The sequence below is a fragment of the Zophobas morio genome, unplaced genomic scaffold (genome assembly GCF_036711695.1).
Source record: "Zophobas morio isolate AGI-343-1 ecotype UQ-CSIRO unplaced genomic scaffold, CSIRO_AGI_Zmor_V1 ptg000896l, whole genome shotgun sequence".
NCBI classification, from domain to species: Eukaryota; Metazoa; Arthropoda; class Insecta; order Coleoptera; family Tenebrionidae; genus Zophobas; species Zophobas morio.
In genome coordinates this window covers 120364-141662 of record NW_026972998.1, presented here as the reverse complement: position 1 = coordinate 141662, position 21299 = coordinate 120364, and the positions used below count along the sequence as shown (strand labels likewise).

Sequence of the window (21299 nt, the reverse complement as noted above, 5' to 3'; positions counted from 1 at the left end):
TGTATTTAAATGGGACACCAAAGGTAATATAAAACTAGTAAATATTTTAAAAGTGAATGGAGAAGCGACCGGTTTTAATATTTAAAACACTTTAAAATACTAATTTAATACTAATCCTTTATTTCTATGTAAAGTGAAAGATAGTGTGCGAGGGAAAACTTATTTGGCTCCAATAAAAACTGCAACAACAAAATTTGGATATTTGCAGTTATTTAATGAAATGTAAGTTCGAAGTAAATTATAAATAAAAATTAAGTTCATATTAAACTAATAAATCTTTTATTAATGACAAAAATTCTATGTTGCAGTTTTTAATGGAGCCAAATAAGTTTTCCTTCGCATAAGAAAGAAAGTTAAACGTTTACAATATCATCACTTTATATAGAAATACGTTTTATTTAATATTATATGAACTTAATTTGAGAGCTTTAATTTATAATTTACTTTAGACTTACGTTTCATTAAACTTTTAAATAACTGCGAATATCCAATTTTAAGTAATTTGTGTTTGAAAAATATATTATTACAGCTTTTACTTTATTTTATGTTTCAATTTCGTCTGTGCTTTAGCGACCCTCCTTAAAAATAAAAACTTTAAATAACCTTGAACAGGTTTATAATAGTAAAAACGTTATAAGGCAGTTAATAAAATGCGCATACATCGTAAAAGTTTATAGTATTAGAAAAATATGATAGCTTGTAGTACCATTTTCATTTAAAGTTGTTAGAACGAACACCTTTGAACAAAGAACATGATTTTTTTACTCAAAATCTTGTTAACTTTTATGTAGGTTAAATTTAATTTTAGACTAACAAAAAATAGTATAATAGCAGTGAAAAGCTCGGGGGAGCGGCGCCATTAATGTCTAGAGAACTAGCTAACAACACTATTTTGTTCCCACAGCAAACGGCTCAGAATTTCAAGCCGCGACGAATGCTATAGAAACAAGTACCTTTCCAACCAGATTTCACTGATTGTCCAAGTAGTTCCGGACCAGAACTTTAGTGTTATTAGAACATCACTCCTTATGATGTTCTTGCTTTCGTGGTTTTCTTTCGCGAGTACTCAGTCAGACAGAAGTAGGTTCCAACATAACTTAGCTGCATTCATCAACTATTTATAACAAGGCTGAAGTTGACTACAACAGCTTATCATTCACTACGTCAAAGGAGGAATAGCTGCAGGAGGCAATGCTAGTACTCAACGCGAAGCTTTTACTAAGTTAAGGTTAATTATCCGTTTCGTTTTAGACCAACATAGCCAATCCTTCACTCGAGACACTCTCGCTAACGAACCGAAAGCGCCAGGCACAAGGCAGGATGATAGCCATAATGCTTTGTTGAAAAGTTTACAGGAAAGATAGAACCTGCCAAAGAATTAAGTCAATGCCGTCTTTTTACCATTTTTAAAAGCATATTTTTCGATACAACCCTTTTGGATACGACACAACCCTCACAATACAGCTGAACTCAGAAAGGTACCGTAATCACAATGAAAAGGTTGGTAAATAATTACAATTACCCATGTATCATCAACAATAACCAAAGAGTTAAGTAACACCTTTTGAGTCGTAGAGAAGGACATGACCCGAGACAGGTATTATTGCATTTACGTTATAGTTCATCTTGACGGCACCCAATTAGTTACCATAGCTCGAAGCCAACTAGTGGCCGCAGGGAGTAAGAGCGACGGAAGATACTTATTTTATATATAGGACCGATCATTTCAGGCCACTTATACTATTGTACACTTGGGGAGTAGAGAGTAATCCTTACTTGTATAAAGAGTGTACAACAATGCCGGTAAGCCAAAAAGTATAGCTAACAGTGAGTCAACCACTTAGAACCAATCCACCACCACAGAGGTTTAACTGAAAGTACTTTACTTTGAATCATGGCAGAATGGTAGCCTAGGTCACGATGGTCACATGCGCAAAGGATGATCGCGCCAGGCAAGCATCAAAAGGGTTAAGGTACAAAGCGCCGGCGGAGGCTCTAAGTCGCATCGAGAATAGACCTCTATTCTCTTAAAACGATGTTTAAGTTCACATTTATCAAAAGTGGTCCCTTTAGAGGGTGAAATACGGTTATTTGCTAGTATAAATAAGTATATGCAGCAGGGTATACGGCTACTAGGATTGTATAATGAAATTATAGGTTTATTAAATATGGTTCAACACATAGCAATGTGTTAAAAGATAATCTAAGAATAAATCTCGATATAGATTAGAACTAAGGCAAAGAGTACTATAGTAAACTAAAACCCAAAGCATTTCTAACTGAAGGTGGCGCCGCTTATGTTCACTATAAATGACTCTATTGTAGTTTTTATTAATGTTAAACACAAAGCTATCATCTTACTGTTAAATAAGGAGAATTTTAGGTTAAAAAAAGTACTGTTACTGAACGACATGCTTTAATTACCAGTAATAATTTTCTTACAGTATAAAAAGGATTTGTTTAACCAATAAGCGGGTACAAAAGTTAAAAGGGTAGGATATAAGCATTAATTCTACGATTAGGTTTTCAATATTTATTTGGAAAGTGTATATCGTTAACAGTATTTTGTGCAAGTTGGTCACTATCTCCAAATTGAACTAAAATATTGATTCTTTTTTCTATGGGAGGATCCTTAGTAAGATTTTACTCCCATAGAAAGTGCAAAATAAGCAAAGGTCACTCGGTGACCTGAGCACCATAAGCGAAAGAAAATAAATACTTTAATAGTAAAAACATACGTTGTTTTGCATGCACTATTAATTTTTTAAATTTTTTAATTTTTATGAAAATTCTTTACTTATAAAATTTTAATATTTACTGATTTTAATTTTATTAAGATTTTTAACTTTTAAAGTATAATTAAAATGTTGGGAACAAAAAAATTTCACTTCGTAAACTTTTTAATTTAAGTTATTAAAAAATTTAAAAATTCGATTTCCTTTAAAGATTTTTTTTCAAAAAAATCCTTTTAAAAGGTTAGTTTAATTATTATTATTAAACCTGTATAAAATCCAAAATTTAAATTTATTAATTTTTATTAAAATATTTTTTAATGCTTCAATTATATTATGTGCAAATCTTTTTATAAAACTTTTAATTAAATTAAAACTTAATCGCATATTAAAGTTATAAACTTTTAAGTCAATTGAATTTTAGGGAAATTTTTTTTAAAACTTTATATAGATTCTAAGACGTAGTCTTTTCTTATTAATTCATAATTTTTAAAATTATAATTTTTTTTTAACCTTTTATATAAATATTAACTATTAAGTTTTTAAAAATAATTTATAAAAGATATAAACTTTTAAAGTTTGAGTTAAATTTAGCGAAAATTTTTTACTAGCTTTTATAGAAATTCTTGATAATTTTAATAATTTTATTTTTTAATTGCTATAACTGTTTTTAAAAGTTAATTTTTTAAATTCTAATTTATTCCTAAAATTTATTTTTTATTTTTAAAAACTTAAATTTTTCTGGAAATTTTTTACTGATAATTTTTTTTTTAGGATTTTTTAAATATTATATATTTTTTTGAAATAATTAATTATGAAAGATAAAATTTTTAGTTTTAAAAATTTTTGACACAAATTATCTTTTAATTTTTAAAACTAAATTTGGTATAATTATTAGTAAAGAATTTCTTGAAATGCAGTAAAATTTAGCCATATTTTCCGTTTCTTTTGTTTAAAATTCAAATGCCGATGAAATTAGTTGATGCTCCGTTTTTTCCGTTAAAATCGGTTCTTTTTTTAAAATATTATGGAAATAAAATTTAAAAAAATTTTTATTTAAGAAATTAAGCAAAAGGTTAGCAATTAACTTTAGGTTAATTAAAAAGATGTCAATATTTAATTTTTATTTAATCAAAAATACCAGAAAGTTAGCAAATTTATTTTTTTAATATTACAAAAAAAAATAAGTAACCTTTTTTTAAGAAAATGTTGTGAAATTTGCTTATTTATTTATATTTATTATTTGTCTTAATAATAATTTTTATTTTTTTTTTAAATATTATTAAAATTGTATTCTAAAATTATATTAAATACAGACTTTTATTAAAAAAAGAAATTATAATAAAAAAGAGCTCTTAAAATAGGGTAGAAAGAAAAATAACAAAAATTAAAGTTTAGCTTTTTTAATTATGAATAGAAAGAAATGGTAAAATAATATATATATATATATATAAAAGTTTTATCTTTTTTTTTAAAAATAGAAACAAAAAAATAATAAAGTATATTTTTTTAAAATTTAAAATTTAGATTATTTTTAGTTAACATATAATTTTTTTTTTGTTAAAAATAATTAAAGAGCTGATAAGGCTACTTACCTTGTAAGGTAAATTAAAAATTTTACTTTTGTCCCTTTTGACTTTATTTTTAACAATCATACTCTCGGTTGATAAAAATAAGTGGGTAAGAGAGTGTTTATCAATTAAATTAATATAGATTATCTTATTTATAATTTTATAACAGTAATAAGCAAAAAGTTAGCGGAATAATTTTTTTAGTTAATACTGTTTTAAATTTTTTATAAATTATGATTTAATAAAATAAAGATAAAAGTTAGCAAGTTTGCTCATTTATTAGAATTCATAAATTAAAAAAAATAAAAGATAACTATAAGCATAAGGCTAGCATTATTTTTTATAATAAACAAAAAAAATTTTTTTCAACTGTTTAAAAAAAAAATTAGCTATATTATTTTTTTAGTTTAATTGAATTTTTAATTTTATTAATAAAAAAAATAAAAATTGTATTTTTTTTAAAAAAATTTTTTAAATAATAAAGTAGTAAAATGCAAAAAGTTAGTTATTAATTGTTTTTTTTAAATTTAACATAAAAAAGTATTTTTAGTTTTTACAAAACTTTATATACTGTTCTAAAACTCACACTCCTCTCCCTTGTGTCTAAACTGTATAGTAGCGAAGAAAAACAAGAATTACTTTTATAGTAGTTTTAGTAAGCTTCTCGTCAGATATACAACGAACACAACACGCACCGAGTCAACTACCACACCAGAAGCCAACCCCCGCGCAATCTCCAACTTACGCAAGGAAAACACCTCTCGGGTCCTTCGCAGAAGCTATTTATACACTAAAATTAAGGCACATGCTAAGTTCAAACAAATATTCGGGAAGATTCGCGAACGTTCTGCTAACGTACCCCTTCTCCCCAATTATATTGTTGCAAGCTTCCGCTTGCAATAGTAAATATTCTAACAATCAAACTTCTGGATAACGTTTCTCTTAGTCTTCTCCGTGTAGGAGTTTACAAGCACTCAATGTTAAAATTGTTTTGGGACGAAGGTATTTATTAGTTTTATTTCACTGGGTAATAAAAAAGATCTTCATCTCGAGTTCTTTAAAGGTGATTCAACTATCCATGGTTACAGCTACTCTTCCTAACCAGGTTTTGTCACGCTTTTTAGTTAGCTCACGTTTAACCTCCAAAGTAAACTTGGGGCTACCGAATAATTCCGAAATGTTGATCTTATTCTTTAATCCTTCTGAGTCAAAAAACTTTATATCGTCACCAGCAGTACTTTTCGGTTCCAATGTCAAGGTTTTCCTTTCATGTTCTACCAGGTACAAGCCATTATCTAGTACCTTAATAAAGGTTGCAAGGCCCTCCCAATTCTCACTCTCTAGTTTACTCCACACTTTTCAATAAAAACCCTTTGGCTTGCCTCTAAACTTATCTCTTAAATACCTTTCTTATCAGATTGCAACCCCATATCCTCTCTCATCTTAACATTTATAGCGTAATTGCTTCCTAAATTGCTTTTTTAATTGTCTTTTAAAACTAAATATGTTGAAATAACGATGTCCAGCAGGTTAGGATCGAAAACAATTTAAAAAAAAATCGAGTAACGTTACATATATCACAAATACAACTTAAAATTTATAATGAAATATTACATTAATACATAATGATCAATACATAAGTTTATTTATGTGCACTAGTCGTATGTGCTGGTTACAAAATTCATCCTTTTGGAATCTTTTAAAGGTTCTGTTTATAAGGGAGACTTTGGCGCGGTTCTAACAATGTCTGCTAATCTTATAAGGTAGTAGAATAGAGAACATAGTGAAAGCCATTTTTATAGTAGACTTTAGAGATAATATATTGTTGTTGATGGTATATTCTCGTTTGGCTTTTAAAAAGCCTTCACATTTTAAGCCCAGGCATGATAGTAGGTTTACTAAACTGGTCTTAATGTGAAGAAAGTTTATTAAAATGAATACAATAATAGTCCTTGATGTTGATCACAATATTTTGGCTAGTAATAATATATATTGTTAAATAATAATATTCTTACCCATATTTAAATAAAATTTTTCATTTAATGCTTGGCTATTAATGGTCAAACAATTAGTCATTTTAACTTAATCTTCAGAGTATATGATATTTTTCATTTCTTGTAAATCAATGCTGTGAGTAGCTAATTTTATATAACCCTTTCTCAGAATAATTTATTTTACATGGTGACATTAAACGAGAGACAAAAACTTAAGGTGAGTGCAATGGAAGAGTTTCAAATCTGGTTCGGAATAACCTATTGAGAGATTTGTTCGTTCTCTTAACCCTAAAAAGCTTGGAAGCTGGGGGTAATTCACTTCATCTTAGCTAGCACAAAGCGGGAAAGGGCTGTCTCTTTCTGACGCCTTCCGATAATCCGCTGATCACCGTTTATTAGAAGGCGAGCTGCAAAGAGACTTTATCAGGTTTAAATACGTAAAACCTTACAAGATCTAAAAATAGAATCGCGTCGGTGGGAATCCAACCCCACGGCCTTGAGTATGGGCTTCAATCCACCCTAGCTAGAGAACCCTCGATCCAGTAGAATGGCTTTTGTATTTAACCTGTTAGTCCAGCGTCGGGGCATATATATAGTATATATACTAGGTAATAACAATTTAACACCAATATTCAGTACTAAGTAGAGAGATAGAACATAGGTAATAGCTAATTGATAGCCAGCTGAAAAATACTATTTTATATTCCCACTCCTGCATACACTAGAATAAAATGCTATCCCCCCAAAGCAAGTTCAAATTAATCAGGAAGTCTTTAGAACGAGTCAGATAACGTTATTACGTATCATCCATAATAGTAACCCGCAACTGTTCACAACGAAGCAGAAATTAATAATACTTAGACCGTAGAAAGTTAGAATAATACCAATAATAAGTCATCTATTATAAGGGAACTAGCGCGAGAGTAAGCAAGTACTAAGAGTAAAGAGCGGGCAACAACGTTTGTATACTATCAAAAATAGACGGCCCCTCCTAACTGCACCTATCAGGTCAAAGAATGACCTTTGCTTGGCACGCTCAGAGCTGAATCACACTTAGCGCAAACCAAAGTTTAGATAGAACCTTCCACAGGTTCTATGTCTACATAAAATTTCACCCTTTTTATGAGGGATTTTTTGAAACCGTGCAGTTTATCATATATTTCAATGGGCTAATCTAGTGGTTCCCAACCTTTAAATGCAGCGGACCATGGAAGCAAAAGTATGATTTATCGTGGGCCCCCTTACGAAAAATACATCTAATTAGAAATACTTAGTTTATTGGTTGTTAAATAAATGTTATAATAATACAATATTTTATGTAAAAAAAAATATGGGTTTGCGCTTGCATTTTCTTTATTAGTTGCGAAATCAGGAATTGACACTGCTACTCAAGCTACGCGCCTGTCGTCGTAGCGTCCACCAATTTCTCTGCTTTTTTTGTTTGAAAGCAGGTTGAAAAATCCCTCTTCGCACTAAAGGGTTGTCGAAAACAACAAGATTAAGCAAAGCTTATCTCGAAGGTGATTTTATGGGTTGCCTTTTCGCTGCAAAAATTTTCGAGATTAATGCTTGTTTGAAAAATATTTTTGCAGTTGCTATCAGTTTGCAATCGGAGACTTCTTCTTGAATTGTGTCAGGAAGCCCCTCTACATTGACATTAAAGGGTTTCGAAATAATTTTCGGACACTGCCGTCTAGACTTCACTCAGTCCCGGAATGTATCTTTTAAAACCCCTTTTAAATTTGTGGTTTATAACATTTTGATGAACGTCTGCTGTAATATGCGAGTAATTTTGTCGTGTATGGAAGTTTTGAGCGTCGGAAATGCCAAATAATTTGCTGCTTATCAATCCACTACTCTAGTTTGCAGATAAATGCAATTAAGTTTATTAAATTCTCCAAAAATGTACACAAGATAAGCAAGTCATATCTCAAATTTTGGATCACCAAACTGCTCTAACCAATTGGGCATTCCTTTTCCAAAAAAAAAAGCTTATCTTCTCTTCAGCTCATATAATCTTCCCAACATATTTCCTTTTGACAGCCAACGATCTTTCATATGAAAAAGAAGTGTTCGCGCTCGAAATCCAAATCCGAGCACTTATTATGATAATACGCCTATAAAGCGCACTGCTTTTGACCGTATTTAGCAATGTTTATCTCCAGTTTCCTAGTGCTAGCCAACCTTTTTCGGCAAGGTTTTTAATGCTAATTCTTGGCGATCCTACAGTGTGCTTCTGCACCAACATGGTTAGACAGGAGCATGCTTCTAACATAGCGGGAGCTACGTCCCAGAGAATACCATGTTTATCAAAATTAAACGCGTATAATTTTCATTAACACCCGTTCCTTCTGATGTAGTTTGAAATTTTTATATTAGTTATAGTTCCTCTTTAATTGTGTTATCCTCGTTTAAAGTCAAACAAAGACCAGTAACTTGCAACACTGTTTAACGTCGGTACTTTCGCCGCAAAGTAAAGCAAAATAAGGTGAATTTTTTACTTTCACCCAAAAGTTGTTCTTCGATATCATACAACATATTATCAATTCGCACTTTTACCGTATTGTTCGATAGAGGAATTCTTAATTTGGCCTGCACACCTAAAACTTCTTCCACCATTTTAGCACCCAAGGCTTTTATAATGTATGTTTCATCAATCGTATGTGGTTTTTTTTTAATCTTACAATTTATTTGGCAAGTTGGAAGGATGCAGATAGTGCACTTTAAGAAAACGCAAATCTTGTACCACTTGTTCTATGCTTCATTTGGCAGCCGGTTAGTTAAATCAGGATAAACGCTTTTCCAACTTTGCGGATTTTAACTCTTCATTGCTGAAAGGTGCTCATGTTACAAACTGAGGTTGTGTTTCCCGATTAAACTTCAATTGCGTAGAATCCAAACTTAAAACTTAACCTACATAGTTTAGACCTTTTACCTCTGAACTCCAGTTGGAAAAACTACAAAATTCACGGAGCATGTGCAGACCTCTCTCTGTGCACAAGCTCCGCTTGGTGGTAATATTTAATCGTTTTTTAAAAGTTTACGCTAGTTCTTTTCAAACAGACTTTTGGATGATGTATCTGTTTTCTGCCCAATACTCCGCTCAACTCTAATTTCAACCGCTTACATTTGTAACTGAATTCTAGCCAATGTTTTAGTTATTTTTGTTGATGAATTTGTGAACTGCTTTTTGATGTTTCACGGACCATTAGGTGGGAGCCAATGGTCTAAACTCACTTATGCCCCTCCGAATCCCCGGCCTTCTGATCGCATTCCCTAGCAAAGCAACCGTAATCAGGAACAGAGCTTTTTATTAATCCAGTGTACTAGAATTTACCAAGTTCTTTCAGTTAAAATATTACTCAACACTACTAGAGGTTGTTACAACACATTACCGGGCTCCAGCGAGTACATGAAACGAGTAGTTAACCTTGGGGTGAATATCTACTCTGTACAACGTCCATTGTGCTCTGAAATACCAGACAGTGGTTAGAAACAACGTTAAATAGACCCATTGAACTTTACTATAGCTTTGACTGTTACAAGCAAGCATTTGTACTATGCTTCATTGCCACAAGAAAGATGTCCGCAGAAAATAAATGTTTTATTTAAATTTTGTTTTTTCTTAATTTATTATTTTTTTTTGTTAGTAATTTTCTAGTTTAGTACTAGTAATTAATATGAATATTATTTTAGTTTAGAACTTTTATAATTTTTTTAATAATTATAATTTTTTGTTATTTATTTCAATAAAGTAAAAATTTGTATAAGGATTTTCCTTCCTCAAGTTAAATTTTTTTAATTAAAATCTAGTTTTATTTCTTTATTTATTTATTTTTAAATTCCTTTATTTGAGTTTAGTGATAATTAATATAAATAAATATTTTTTAAATTCTTGAAAACACGCTGCTGGGCACAGTCGAAAAAGGGGAGGGGGATAACTTGGGAATACTTGATTAAATACAACCAGTGCATGTTATCGTCTCAGTAAAAACTCACAAGGCGTAGACGAGCAAATTTGATGCATTAGTCTGTTCTACTAAGTAGAACGGAATAAAGATTTGTAAGAACTCTCTTTACAACGAGTCAAAAATTACTCCCTGCATTAATCATGGTCATTAGGACTTTACTTTAATTTTGGCTTGCAATAATGGTTCTCTTGATTTAAATTAGTAGAGTATTTATTATGGAAAATACAAACCCTACATCTAGCAGTTATTCTATCTCTGTATACTCGAAGTAGCTGTTTTCAGAAACATGTACCTACCGGCAATGAATGATACGTTGTACGCGCCTTCGTCGGGCCAACCTTCCAGTTTTGTTCGATTTGGGTAAGGATTAAACCATAGCGAATACACTCGTAGACGGTTAGTCATAATGAGAACAGGTCTACCTCGTTAGTTGCTGCACTCGAAACTTATGCTGACGAGTTAACTGCTGTCCTCGCTACTGCTACAATTACTAGTGAATGTCGTGTATATCTCCAAACGTCCATCCATGCGTACAAATAACGGTAAAGCGCAATTTTTTTTTATAAATTAAAGGCAGTAACACGAGTCCTTTGCGCTACGAAAAAAGATTATTAGTATGTAAAAAAAAGGCTTTTTTAAAAAATGATTATAAAAACTTTTCTGTATATAAAATTTTTATTTTTGTTATGTACATTACTTAAGTTTGAAATTTTAGAAGTAGATCTCAGAAATGCATTTTTAAAAAAGTTATCACTACTGCTAGTTCTAAGCCTCAACTCCGCCCTATAAGCCCAAAATTATGGATAATATAAAGGGTAGAGCCAGAACCCTTTTATTTAATTACTGATAGACACACCTGACTAGCTATAATCTCTCGAGCGAGTTTATTGTTTAAGGCTATAAGGACATTTCTTACGCACGGACTTATTATTAAATTTTTATAATTAATCAAATTAGCTTTAACATTGTTATTCATACGCAACTTTTATATCTGACTTTAAACCGGCTTGCGCGTTTAATTTTATCCTGTTATTAGTGCAATAACAATAGTAGGTAATAAGAAAATTATGATGCACTTAAATTAATAGATTTCTATGCAATGCGATGGTTTTTTTATCGTTATAAATGATTATTTTGTATGTTTGTATCCCTTACTAAATTGAATCTAAATAATTCTAAATTGCTAAGTAAATTATCAATTGACAAATTTTTTTTCTATGGTTACTATAACGATGCCAGTTTGATTCCTATTAATAGTTCAATACGTGTCATCAACCCTCCGATGTTATTTATGTTTCAAGTGCTTTAAAGAAAATTATATATGAGTCAGCTTGCTAATTAGAAAACTTAAATAACCTCACAAGGAGTTAATCATCCGCATCTATTTTCCATTATATATTTCGTCACACTCTAAGTTTTATACTTTAACAGTATGCCCACTCGTTGACAAGGCGGACCTCTATAAATATGTGACTTTAGGTTTGCAGTATGACTACAAGTGTTTAACTAATATGAAAAAGCTAATTATTAGATAGTGGAACCATTTTAGCATAAGTTTATTGTTGTTATTATTATTATAATAAAATAATTTACAATAATTTTATAATTTTATTTTTGATAAAATCCCTTTGAGTCTTAATAATACGTTTTTTAAGTTGAACATTATTAAAAAATTTATATTTATGTATGCTTTGGGTTTAAGCACTGAACAATACATTTTAACTGACTGGGGACGCAAACCTAGCAAATATTTCTTTGCGAAAAGTGTAAGGGTCAAAATTACATATGAAGTATGAACGTAAATTTTCATATTTTACTAATAACAGTACTTGCTTACGACACTGCTTGCTTTGTTTATGCAATAATTCCCTTTAAGGGCTTATTTATACCTTAATGTTTTATACGTAGTAAGAAAATTTAATTCATTTGTCTCATTTTAAACTTGCTTGCTCTAGATAATTAAAAATTAAGTACCTTTACTATTGCAGCAATTAATTTGTACAGTCGAATTCCTTTACCGGCTAATGTTAAAATTCAGCGCAAAGACAGTATAAGGATATTCTGTGTAGCTCTACTTTATAAACATTTGTTAAACTAACACTAAGTAATTTTGTCTTAAAGAGTTACAAAAAGCTATTAAACACTAATATTGTATTTTAATTAACTTACACTCATTGAGATGTACGAACATTTTATTAAGACAAAGTGTTTAGATACTAAGATCAAAAAAAGAAAGGACAGGTTGTAAATAATAAAAAACAAGCTAACCTAAATATATTTAAAATTACTAATTCTGGTCAGCTATCTGATAAGCAACCTTTTTAATTAAAAACTAATACATTTAATTTAATAATTAAAATACATAATATTTCTAGGTTTTATGGGAAGGCATTTTATATTCGCTAGTACTAAGAACATACATAATTATCTCTTGTAATTACAGTTATAAAATGTACAGTTTTATAAATGTATAATATTTTAAAGTTTTTCTCAAGTGTTAACAAGTTTTAAAATTTAATTAGAAATTTCTTTTTATTTCTAACAAATGATTAACCTAAATAACTCAACTAATTTATTATACAACCGTCAGAAATAAGGGAAAAGTAATGTACACCTCCCTGTAGTAGTAAGGTTCAATCCCATGCATCACATTTAGCTTATAATTTTTAATTTATCAAGTTAAATTTTGTTAAACTAGTACTTGAATTAAAATCTTGACAATTATTATTTAAAAAAATATTAGTTAGCTATATATAATTATAATTAAAAAATAACCGTGGATACGTTTTGGTAACAAAAAAATTTACTATAAAACATTTATTGGCTCCTGAATGATTTCATTTTTAAGAAAATCCAAGTAAAAGTTGATGGTATGAAGAGAGTAGTGATATTTTAAGTATTAAAACTACTATGTTTATCTTTTAAAAACATGTGTTAAAACCAGTTAATGTTAAATACGTTATTTGTCTTACAAAAATTTATATCACTTTTCCTTCTCTTTAAAAAGTTTTGTTAAACGCAATTAGTAGGTGAAACAATTTTTAATGTATTTATACTACCCATTTAAAAATCTAAATTTCTTAAAGGGGAAAATTCATTATTTGTATATATTTAATTTCCCTTATATAAGTTCAAACTTTTTTTTACTAATCGAGAATATTAACTTTATATCGCCCATATTGAGAAAGAGTAAACATGCAAAGTTAATAACAATGTTATTTGTATTTAATTTTACCTTTTTTCAGCGTAATATCAATGGTAACCAGTTTTTCTTTGCCATGTAATATTATAACTAAAAATTATTGTGCGGTCAAGATTCTAATTAAATCAAAAGATTTTAGTGTAACAAAATTTTGGTCCTGTAAAATTATCTCTTAATATTAAATTATAGCTTTGGCTAAAATTGTGGCTTAACGTAATGTATATATAACGGCACTTCTCCTTTTATTAATATTACAATAAGGTGTTCTTAATTTGAACTTTACTAGTATTTATTCATTTTGGTGCTTTTAGGTGTTCATCTTAAAGAGCGCATAAAAATGCGCTTAAAGAATAGACTGTTAAACTGCCATAATTTTTAAGATAATCTTATTATTTCAAAGTTTGTAACCTTATTTAGCTTCTTCATAGAGAGTAAAGCGTTAAAAATCTGCGACTGGTTAATAAAATTTAACCTTAATATCAACTTTGTTTTCTTTTATATATCACTTTAGTATTGGAGTAAATTAATTAGTTAAGATCAAATTTGCTATTATTTTTAAGGATTTTGGCTGCTTTAAACATTAACCATCTTCAAGCAGAAGAATTAACAAACCTTACGTAAAATACTTGTAAAATTTTGCCATCTGCATGTAATTTAAGGGTCTTACGGTATTAGTCTTTACAAAAAAATGTTTTTTTAACTTTACAAATTTTAAAAAAATATTTATAAAGTATATTTTTATTAAGTGGTATTTTTAAAAAAGTAAAGTTTTCACTTTTGGTTTTTAAAAAAAATACTTAATTTATTCCAGGTTTGATTAGATAATAATATGTTATATTATAAAAAACAGTTTAATACATAATTCCATAAGTTCTATCCCTCCGAAATTTTAGAAAAGCTTTATTCCTTAACAACATCTATAGAAGAAACTCTTTGTCTTAGGCTTTCAGGGATATTATTTCTACGCTTTAAACATTAAGAAAACTGATCAATAATTATTTGAATCCATTGGCTCTGTTACTTTTAAACAATGCTTTACTTTAAAACAGTTGTATGCTTTTTTTTATTCTAATTTTTCTTCATGTATTCTAAACTTATTTAAATGCGACTTTACATCACTTTTTAGGGGCAAAAACGCCCTTGTTAATAAAATTTAGTATTCTTTTTACTACTGAAAACTATTATGGAGACATCTCGAATAACCTGGTAACAGTATTTGACCGTTACGACTTCATAGGTATGCCCCAGTTAACTTCGTTGTATTTTTTTTTTCTACCACTTTATATATTGTTGAAATGGCTGATTCATAACTTATTTAGAGATTTAAAATCAACAAACTAACAGCTATAGACAGACTTTTCCGAACTTCCAACTCTACAACCCTTGTATATTCCTTTTCTAAATTTTTTAAATATTAAATTCTATAACAATGAAAAAGACATACTTTTTTTAAAAAAAATTAATCTACTATGCACATTTTTAAATTGGAGTAATAAATTATTATTTTTTTATAAAAAGATACTTGCTTATAACAACATAAGTTCAATTGAAATTAGAATGCTAAGTTGACTCCCAAATTTAAAACTTTTCGGCGTTGCTAAAATTTTATAAACAAATATTATAAGCTCTTGCTATTAAGGTATTGGAAGGAAATAACCGGTCCACGTTGACAATGATGCCATTTCAGCTTAACTTCGCTGGAAAACTTTTTTAAGATTTCTAGAAAAAAGAGCTTTTTTTATTAGTATTATTAAAATTATTATGATTATTGTAATTTTAGAACTCGCACTATATACGAATCATTCTCTTGCCTCGGTTTGAGTCCTTGAAGAATTTTTTATTAAGTTCATAATATATTCAGTTCGACGCTTATTTTATTATAAGGAAATTGTTAGTTACAAGACTTTTTCTACACAAACCTTAAGCTCAAAATATAGGAATCACTTATTAAAAACAATTTTTATCAAATAAATTATTCGCACACTTTATTCCTACTACTTTCAATTAGATTTCTTGCAATAATAGCTAAACACTGTTATAAATTAGAGTTACTGTTTTATTACACTTAAATGTTATCTTGTTTTTTTTTAAAGTTGTTCTTAAAAAAATTATTATAGCCAAAAACAAAGGAAATTATGTGCGCAAAGAAATGAAAATTACTTGTTTATTTACTCAATTTTTTTTGTTGTCTACTTATGTTAAGCACATAAGCTGGTAAGCAGATATAATAACAGATTTAATCAGATAAAATTAACTGATCTCTTTTAGTCTAAGGGAGTAATAAGGTAAACCGTAGAGATGTGCTGGGCATATATCGACTGTAGTCGGCCAGTACTATATATATAGATAGATAAAAAAATAAAATATTAGTGAAGATAATGGTAGACAAACAAGTAATTACAGCATTTCGGCTTTAGTATGTCAGTAGATAATAACAAAAAACAAACAAAAAAACTAATTAGAGACTTTTTATGTTTAAGGCAAGACTATGTAACCGCCTTAGTTTAGCTTCCTACCTTTTCTCTCTGCCCTTTAGACTATTTACACTAACTTATAAATTAAAGATTTTGAAAGTTTTAGATTAAGTATAGTAACTTACACTTTAAATTATAAAAGTTATACATTATACCAAAGTTAAAATAATGGTTTTGTAAATGATTACTTTTAGGGTTCAAGAATTTGGCACGTTAGTTGTTGGTCAAAAAAGTCAAATAATTTATATATTAATTTCAACTAAACTAATAATGTAATAGCTTTTTTGTCTAACGTAGCTTTAATCTTTGTTATGCTTACTTTTAAAATATTTTTGTCCTAAAATTTTTTTCTCTTATTTCTTAATATGACTTAGAAAAATTGAACCTTACTAGATGATGCTAATGACTGGCTTAACCTTACGCGTAAAGAAATAACTGTTATAGCTTAATTATTGTTATATATACTTCATTATTAATAACCTTTAATATTTATTATAATAATTAATCACATTTACATTACTCTCTTATAAGGTCAAGTGTAAATATTATTTAACCTTTATATTCATTTTGTTCTAAATTAAAATTTGAAGTTAATTTTTATCTTCTTTACGTAGAAAGACCAATTGTAAGTAACCAATTTAATAGATGTGCAAATTTGAGAAACTACATATGTAATAATCTGTGTACCTTTTTCAAGATAAAACATGCTTACTACTCAACACTTTTTAACATATTAAAAAGCCGTTGGGGCCGAATACCTTCTATAGCGTTAGGGCAAGAACTCTACAGCAAATTCTTATATATCACTATCAATATTGAGCACTGGGTAGCCTACCTTCCCAAGGGAGTCACATAACTGTCCCCAGGAGTTAAGTAGTGGAGATATGTGACTCAAACTTTGGTCATTCGACTTAAAGTGGTGAATTACCGCTAAGACCACTATTAAGCGAGGTAACTTTAAGTAACAGAAGTCTAGCTGTTAAAATGTTAGCCATGCCTACTCGACTACGAGCTCTTACTCAAAGGAGGGAGCTCTCTAACAGTTATTTTAGCTGTCCTCAGCTTAATAGGCTGTCACTAATAGTCGAGGGGTCATATAGTGTCCTGCCTTCGTCCACAAAGATAGTTGAATTGGAAACACATACCGAGCAGCGAGATTATCGGCAAAGAGTTACTTCTGCTGCTACGCACACTTTCAACTGTTGAGCCCTTCTAGCGGTTATACTAATGAGTGATCAGCTTTTTTGCGTCTTTGAAGACGGTGCTGTATCAGTTTGTTGTTGCGCCTTTGTGTAGCAACGCCAGGCGTATCGTCGAAGACTGAAAGTTATTAGATAATCCATCTAACGACCAAAGCGATAATCATTGTAACTGGTCGTCGGGGGCATGATATGCTACAACCAAGTCGGTTGTAAAGTCGTATGAAGATAAAAAGGGCAAAATTGTGTGATCGAGGAGCCAATTATAGAGAGTAACTAAAATTAGATAGAAGTAACCACCATTAAGCTAGGTAGCAAAGAACGTAGAACTAGATCATAGGAAAAAGGAAACTAAGTGACACTAAGGCTTTAAGCTCTTAGAAATAGAATTAAGAAGATCGCAGAACAATAACCGGGAACAACAAAAATTAAGATGCGTAAAGATAGCACTTTATTATAAAAAATATATCAAAATCCGTTCCTTCCAAGAAGAAGACTTTAATTTATCTGCAAAAGAAGAAGAGAATATTATTAATTGCTTGCTCATTACAACTCAAAAAAGTTAATATTTTATGGTAGACACTTTTTGGCGTCAACTACATTAAACCCTCGACTTATAATTTTAAGATAAACGTATTAATCTAATAAGGTACTAGATGCTGTTGCCATAACATCATGGGAGGCCTAAGGACGCACTCTAAACCATTAATTGCTATCTTTTTTTAATAAAGTTAAACCAGAGCTGAGTTGAAAAATAGCTAATAGCTGTAAAATTATTCCACCTCGTGGATGACAGTGTTTAGATCATACCTTTGCCTAACTTTAGTAAAAAGGGCAGGTGATTTGAAGAGAGCTCGACCGCTCTGCAATCGGGAAGGTCTCCCCGTTTACGTTATTTGTCCCGGATGTTAAGGGGCTGGCATGCAAATTTTTGTTGATCAGGACTGTTAAGCAGCGTTTTTGCAGCATGCTTATGTAACTTAAAAGTACTACTTTTATAACACTGCCTTCCAAATTTGTCCCTTATTATATGTAAAAGGTTTGTTTAGAATTTGCAGCTCTGAAAATAATTAGTATTTGTATATGTTATAACCTCCAAAAGTTCTCCTTGTCTCTAAAGTGTTTTATGTTTTATTATATCAGGTGTGGTAAAATTTTCCTTTTAAACTTTTTAACTCTCTTTTAGACCTGAGTTCGCAACCACAATTTAGTGGTGAGTTCTCTTTGTTCAGAATTTTCGAAAAAGATTAAATAACGACAATTTAAAAAGGTTAATAAAAGATAAAGTAAATGATTTTATTTTTTAACTATAAAGAATAAATTAATAGAGATATTTTATAAAGTTAGATAAGTTTGGGTACATAAAAATAATAAGTTAGTAAACCGTTGAGCAAAGAAGTGGGTACCGTATGAAGAAACCTCCTGTGCACAGGTTATCTTCAAAACGTGTATTTTGTAGGACCGCCTCAAATGCCTGTTCGTAGGAAAAGCACTAGTAGTACAAACCCAGATGAGTTTCACGTTTAAAATACAGTAACTTTAACTTAAATTAGAGTAAAGTGAGTAATAATCTTTGTGTTAAAGTCATTTGCGTTATATTAATACCAAGTGGAAAAACTGCATAGTAAAATGAGGGAGAAAGAGGCCAAGGCAAAATAATCTAAGAGAGGGCTTAAATACTAAGTAACTTTTAATTCATGTGCATACTAAGTGTGAAATTTTTAATACTGGAATATCTATAATTTGTCTGTAATGGTTTAACGACTCCTATCTGTTCAGGGACCGTTATATAAACTTACAGTGCAAGATAAAACAAAGCAAGATCAAACAAAACAACAACATAAAGTATCAAGTAACGGTATACAACTTCAAAAACTGATTTAGATTATATGAAGCTTACATTTATATGCACCAAGTATTATTTATTTAGGTATTTATAATTGCTCTCTTTATGTAAACCTTTAATTCAAGCTACCCAATCTATATCTTTGATGCCATTATCGGCTTTTATTTTCGCTGTTAACTAATGGCAGTACTGGCAGGTTGGCTTAATTAGTTTCTGCAGGACTCCATTAATGGTAGTTATTTTAACATTAATACTTCTTATAAAGGCATTCACCACTTAAAAAGAATTTATTTTGCAGCGTTACAAGGCGATTTTTTTTAAGAAAAATAAAAGTGATCCGAAAAGAAAAAACGTTATAAAGTAGCATGAATTCTACCCAGTGAGCAGGATGTATAGGTATCCTATTACTGTACATGACTGTATGGTACAATAGTCTGGCGCCTTGGTCACGCGTGGTCAGCATGCATAAAACTAGTAGATATCAAATTTTAACTCTAGTACCAACTTTCTTGATCAAGGGGATTGCCATGTGCTATAGGTCTAATGTTAACATGGTCCTGGCTCCTCAGCACCGGGTTTTTTGTCTACAGGAAAATTAATTAATTAAAAAATTTTTTTGGTTGAACCAAAATATTTAATTAAGTTTATCACCAATTAATTACAGCTTATTCCACAAAAATTGTAGCTAAAACAGTGTATCCTGTAACCGAGGTTTACCAATGACCATAGCGACGGTGTTATCTGAAAAAAACCTTTACAACATATTTAAAATCATAGAAATATAATAATAAAACTTTATAATTTGTCCGCACTTCCGCATTTTTTAATGGCTGCTGTTTAGCCTTTATATAAAGAGAATTACAGGCTACGATTAGGGAAAAGAACCTTTTACAATATTCATTGTAGCTGGCAGGCTTTTTAAATAGAAATTTACCCAAGAAAATATGCTGAAGCAGCTAAGATGCATCAAAAAGATTGTGAACGAAATTAACTAACAATTAATTTTCTGAAAAGTATGCTAATAATTATAGGGCCATCATTTCAGCTTTCTTTAAATTTTGTTAATTTTATAGCAAATAAAAGGATACTAAGCTCGCGCCGATAAAGGAGCTTATAAACTTCCTTATTTTCCAGTATTTTTTTTTGATATCTTTCATAGCTAATGTGAAATCTAGCAATGGAAAAAACTAGGGTCACTAGAATTAACAGGTGCTTCAAAAATTTTATTGTTTCGTTAATAGTCTGGAAAAGACAATAAAGAAGTGTATAAAGATTAATCATAAACCTGATAATAGAACAGCAAGCAATATGAGATGAATGCCTCAGTATAGAATTGTGAACTCGAAGAAAAATCCAAAAGGGGTCCATGATAAAAAAAGCCAAATAAACGTAGTTGCTATACGTGATTGACGGATCATAGGGTAACATCTTGAAGGTAACAGTAGCCAAGCCCCATTAAAGCTTAAGTAACATAAAACGTTACTATCAGATTATTAAACAATTGAGTAATTTTGAAGAATAATGCTCAACCACATGGAGACGAAAGTAGTAAACACTCTCTTCCTCCGCGTTGTAAATAAATTTGGCTTACCTACATCATTTACAGTAACATTAGCGCTGAATGTGCATTGGGAGAGCCTACCAAGTCTACTCCATTCTGAATTTGATTAGTATATTTTTTTTATTTAAATTTTTTATAACACTCATTATAATTGTGAAACATTAAAAACGGAAGGAGGGATAACTTAAACATGTAATAACTTCTTTGAACTCACTAACCGATTAGCTATTTATACGTCCTTGAAAAGTTGTTCGTCATTTTTATACTGTCTTCGGATATTGTTATATATTTTAATATAAATAATATCCGGAAGTAACCTTTTATTGTTTGTTAAAAGGAACAATTGTTAGACTTAATATATGTATACTAGCTCAATTAAAAGATTTACCAACTATTATTAACTTTTAATAATTAATCACTATATACAAACTTTATTGAAATTCATTTCCTAAAAAGGTGTTTTCGCAGTCATTTAAGGTTAAAATAATACTACGAATATCAATTTTGTTCTTTTATATTCTCTGCTTTCCAGTTGGCTTGGTAAGATTTAGAGTAATAATTCTATCAGTCTTACGAAATATCAAAAGTAATTTTATCCTTTACGCATAAAGAAAGTCAATATATCCAATGTTACTAGTAAGTTATAGTATAAAAGTAGATTTTAGACAAGGACCTGCTCAATTTAATAATTAGCGACTACTAAAATTTGGTATAAAGGTTTTATAAGTGGTAAACAAAAAAATTGTAGA

General features: G+C 29.8%; 1 long non-coding RNA gene across 1 annotated transcript; it reads left to right on the top strand.

Annotated features, from left to right (window-relative positions):
• The first annotated feature begins 14606 nt into the window (after positions 1 to 14606).
• LOC135122134 (uncharacterized) lies at positions 14607 to 14907 on the top strand. Its single transcript, XR_010279254.1, has 2 exons — positions 14607 to 14707; positions 14790 to 14907. It is a non-coding gene; the product is annotated as an uncharacterized LOC135122134 (long non-coding RNA).
• Positions 14908 to 21299: the final 6392 nt, after the last annotated feature.